We start from the raw sequence: 5331 nt of genomic DNA, 5'->3' as shown, positions 1-5331 counted from the left end.
AAAGATTCCCTTTAAGATGTCTTATAAGACAGGGTTATTGATAATGAACCCCAGAAATGTCTTAATTTGTTTTACATTCTTGGGGGGGAGATTTTCCAGAAATAGGATTATTTGACTTTTTCTTTTTCTTTCGGCACTTTAAATATTTCATTATATTGTCTTTCTGCTTTCATAGCTTCTGATGAGAAATTGGCTGTTAATCGTACTGAACATCTCTTTTTCTCTTTCTTTTTTTAAGATTTTTATTGGTCTTTGGCTTTAATTTTATTATAATGTGTCTTGATATGAAACTCTTTGAGTTTATTATTTTTAGAGTTCATTGAGTTTCTTGTATTTTAAAATCTATGTATTTTTATCAAATTTGGGATGTTTTGGCCATCATTTTAATTATTCTTTCTGCTTCTATCTCTCTAATAATGCATATGTTCGTCTACTTTATGGTGTTTCACAGACACCTTAGGTTCTGCTCACTTTTCTTCATCCTTTTCTTTCTGCTCCTTAGATTCAGTCATTTCAACTGTCCTATCTTCATATCCACTGTTTCACTTTTCTGCCTGCCCCAATCAGCTGTTGAACTCTAGTGATTTTTTTTACTTTAGTTTTTATACTTTTGGTTCCAAAACTTGTTTGATTAATTTTTATGTCAATTTCTTTATCGATATTTTCATTTTATTTCTGTAAATTTTAGATTTCCTTAATTTTGTGTCCATATTTTCCTTTAGTTCTATGAGCATATTTTAGACAGTTGATTTAAACTCTTTACCTCGTAAGTCCAATTTCCGGGTTTCCTCACAGATGGTTCTATCAAAAAAAATTGTTCTATTTAATGGGCTATACTTTCCTGTTTCTTTGTATACTTTGTGATTTTGTTGTTGTTGAAAACTGGACTTTTTGAATATAAAAACCCTTTAATATACAAACTGTAATCACAATAGCATCCACACAGCAGCAAGGGGATGGGAAACCTGGCAGAGAGCAAGGCAGGGGGAGGGAGGCTTTCAGGATCCCTGCTGCTTCCTGAGCCTGCAGTCACTCTGTTTGTTGCCTGTGGGAGTGTAAGGTCTTAGCTGGAAGCCCATCAAGGCAGCCAGAGGCAGAGGGGCAGTGAGACCGAGCAGGCTGGCCGCTCCAGCATGCCATCTCCCCACAGCGGTACCTCCAGCAGAATCCAGATCCAGTAAGGAGGCAGGGAGACAGTGGTTGTGACTGAGAGGAGACTCAACCATCATCCCTCAGCATCCCGCTGATCACACTTTTGGGAAAAGAGTTGCCCAGAGGCTGTTGGATTGAAAAAGAAAACACACTAAAATTCATCCTGGGAAGAGGACAGAACTTGTGTCTGAGTCCACCTTCTAACCCAGATTCTCTGTGACTCAAGAAAGCTGAGTGGGTCCACTCAGATGTTTGGGAAGGGAAAGGAATGATAGAACCTTTGGCCCAACAGGACCAGATCCTTGCCAGCCATTGACCAAGAAACTTCAAGACAAGCCAGGAGAGTCTGTGGGAAGCACTCTGTGTCAATGGTACTCATATGGGAAGGATGGTGACACATGGCCTGCATGTGGAAGAGAGAGAAAGAACACAAGTTAGGGAGAATTAAGAACTAAGTATCTACTTTTTATAGGACTGGGCAGTAAAGGTGAGATAATCCTTCTGGGATAAGACTGGGATAATCTGAGGCCCATTTTTTCCTTGCAGACAAGTTTGACAGGCCTGAACGCAGTTGATGGCCCCAAAGTCTTCCAGATGGCCCCCATAGGACTCTCCAGGAGGCCTGACTGCCCCCTCCAGGTGTATTGGAGACTGGCCTTAGTCCCAGCTGGGCCCAGGTAGGGCCTGGAGTTCCGCAGTTACATGCAGTCCATGGAGTTCTTCGGGAGGAGGCCAGGGATGAACAGGGTGCCCCAATCCCTTGACAGAGGTGCAGTTGACGGGGAGGCTGAGGTTAGGGTGGGTCCTAGTTTTCTATGACCTCCAGCCTGTCTGTGTGGTTGTCCCAGTGGATGTGAAAACGGATCACCAAGGGATTCCAGCCAGGATGACCCATTGGAACTGAGAGAGGTCTGGCTTTGGGTTCTTCTATATCTCTGGGTTGGGGTACTCATTGTTGACTTAATAGCCCACGCGGATGAACTCTTTAATAGGCCATGCTCGGTGCAGGTGATGAGGCCCAAGGACACACCGAAGGCATCGCTCTCACGGAGGAAGGATGAGTTGGGGACATCAGCCTGAAAGATGAACACGTGCCTCCCTGCACCGCCAATCAGCACTGAGTCTAGGGTTGGACCAAACTCCTACTTTCAGCTGAGCCAACATAAATGATCTGCAACTCCAGGCCGTCCGCCAGAGTCTTATTGCACTCAAAGCTGACCTGGAACCAGAAAGGGGGCTGGAAGGGCTCGGGTTCTCCAGCACCGCCAGGTTCAGCACCAACACCTTGGCGGTCATCTCGCCCCACAGCGGCTGAAGCTGGCACTGGACCAAGCCCACCTCTGGGTCCTTTGGGTCAGCAGGACAGCAGGACAGCCCCCCAACAAGTTTGGACAGATATCCTATATAATAAAAGCGTAGTATGAAAATTGTCCTCTTGACCAGGAGTTCGTCTGGGAATTCAACCAGGGGCGGGGCTGGGCGGGGGAAGGGAGAGTGGCCCCGGCCGGTGATTTTGGTGGCAGGCAGCCAGAAGAAGGGAGGAGTACCTCTCACCTCCTCTGTCTGAGGACTGAAGTGCTGAAAACTGGACTTTTCAATATGACAACATGGTCTCTCTGGAAATCAGATTCCACTCCACCCTCGACCAGATTTTTTTGTTTTATTGATTGTTGAAGACTATAGGAGTTCATTTGTTTAATGAATTTTCCAAGCTATTTTTACGAAGATGGTATGCCTTCTGTGTGTGGTTACTGAATTCTCTGCTTGACTTGCATTCAGTTAATGTTTTGGTAGAGAATTTCTTGAACACCAGGAGCTAAGAAAAGGAAGAGGAAAAATAAACAGACAAGGAAAAGCAAACACCTCTTCAGTCGTTGTGGATTGTCTCTATACTGGGGACTCCAACACTCAGCAGGGTTGCACTAACCCCAGGTATATGCTCAAGGTGAGAGCTTAGGGCAGCCGTGGGCAAACTACGGCCCACGGGCTGGATCCGGCCCGTTCGGCTATTCTATCTGGCCCGCGGAGCCGAAAGAGCGGAGGGTTCTCTTGCTCTCCCCTCTGCTCCTTCACCAGCAGCAGTGTTAACATGGCAACATCGGGAAACTCGGCCGCAGCTCCTTCTTCTGAGACTAGTTTAAGAACCCATTGTGGCCCTCGAGTCAAAAAGTTTGCCCACCCCTGGCTTAGGGTCTTCTCAGGTCTTTTATGAGTGCATGTCTTGCCATGGGCATGCATATGGATTTTAAAAATCTATACATGGGTGCTTTTGACTATTCTAATTTCCAAAAATTCCCCAGATTTTCCTCCAGGGCTTTAGACAGTCAAATAGATTTTAAAGCTAAAACCTTTTGCCCTAGGTACCTACAGGTTGCGGTTCACCTTGCAGTGTTTTTGAGCAATTCTTACCGCTTTTCTATCCTGAGTTCCAAGTTAGATTTAAAAAGCTGAGCAGCTCACATCACTCTTTCATGCAGCCCCCCAACAAGTTTGGGAAGATATCCTATATAATAAAAGCATAGTATGCAAATTGTCCTCTTGACCAGGAGTTTGCTTGTCTGGGAATTCAACCAGGGGGCGGGGCTGGCCGGAGAAAGGGAGAGTGGCCCCGGCCGGTGATTTTGGTGGCAGGCAGCCAGAAGAAGGGAGGAGAACCAGGCAGGCAGCCAGCAGCTGCTAGGGACCCTACCAGTGCATGCACTGGGCCTCTAGTCTATATATATAAAAGCCTAAGCAACAGTTACAACCAGTCGACTGGACGACCAGTTGACCAGTCGCTATGATGTGTACTGACCACCAGGGGCCAGATGCTCAAAGCAGTAACTACCCCCTGGTGGTCAGTGCGCTCCCATAGCCAATCTCTCATGGCCAGTCAACTTCCCATGGACCCTCCCCTTGGCCGGCCAGCCAGTCACCCAGCCGCAATCAGCCCGATCGGGACTGGGCAAGACGGCCCTGATCAGCCCTGATCGCCGGCCAGGCTGAGGAACCCCACCTGTGCATGAATTCATGCACCAGACCTCTAGTACATAATAATTTAACTAAAAGATCTGTTCTGCTGCCTCTAGATCCAGGAACAGGTTCCCACCCAGGGCTGTTGCTGCTTCAGAACCTGCTATGTGGAAGAGGCTGTGGGGCAAGTTAACACACACACACACACACAGCTCTCCTACCATTTAAAGTTGCTTTTTTGTGATTTATCATTTGCTTGGAGTTCTGACAAAGTTGGTCCTGACAGTTTTGCTTATTTAGTGATGTTTCAAGGAGAAAGGGGAATGAGACCTTGAGGCTGCCTATTGAACCATTGTGCTGACATGCTTTGTTTCTAAGTAAAATTTTATTGAGGAAAATCATGCATTCAGAAAAGTGCATTAAGTGTAAGTAGAGAGCTTGATGACTTTTCATCTGGTTACACCTGTATAACAAGCAATCCAAAAAAGAAATAGGATATCACTTGTTCTCCATGACCCCTCTTATGCCCACTTTTAGCAAATCTCAACTGTGACCACTCTCCAACTTCTAACAATGCAGATTGTATGTATTCTGATATTTTCTAACCTATATTATTCAACATTATGTTTTTGAGACTTATTCATGAAATTGTGTGTAGCTGTAATTCATTAATTTTTATTTTCAAACATTTTTTTTTCAGCTTTTCCCTTTCTTTTGTTAGTGGTCATTTGTGTATTTGCATTTGTTGACTATTATCACTTTTAGTACTATGTGCATTTTGGAACACCCCTTTTCCTGGATATATGGGCTTATACCTAGGAGAAAATATCTCTGGGTCATAAGGCACATGTTAGTTCAGCTTCAGTTTTTCAAACTGGTTATACTCAGTGGCAAGCCCACCAACAATGGATGGAAGCTATGGTCAAAGCGCATGCTCGTTAACATTTGCTAGAGCCTGTGGTTTGTAATTGTTTACTTCTCTGGTGTGTGAGTTATGGTTGTCCAGCATTTCACACTATTACCAGGAAACTATGAGAGTTGTGGTTCCTCCTCATCCTCTCCATCCTTTGGGATTGGCAGCCTGTTAGGTTTTATGAGTTCTGGTGACAGTGTTATGGATTTCACTGTAGTTTTAATTTGCATTTCCATGATCAACAAAACATTGAAAATGTTCCATATGAGTATTGGCTGTTCATGTATGTTGCTTTATGAACTCTCTTTAAATAT

The 5331-nt window shown here is 44.8% G+C and overlaps 1 pseudogene; it reads right to left on the bottom strand.

Moving 5' to 3' along the window:
- Nucleotides 1–1850: 1850 nt before the first annotated feature.
- LOC118670348 lies at nucleotides 1851–2448 on the bottom strand (annotated as a pseudogene).
- Between the last annotated feature and the right edge of the window lie 2883 nt (nucleotides 2449–5331).

The sequence above is a fragment of the Myotis myotis genome, unplaced genomic scaffold (assembly GCF_014108235.1).
Source record: "Myotis myotis isolate mMyoMyo1 unplaced genomic scaffold, mMyoMyo1.p scaffold_m19_p_15, whole genome shotgun sequence".
Lineage (NCBI taxonomy): Eukaryota > Metazoa > Chordata > Mammalia > Chiroptera > Vespertilionidae > Myotis > Myotis myotis.
Note: the sequence above shows the minus strand (reverse complement) of the source record. Positions and strands in the feature narration are given on the sequence as shown.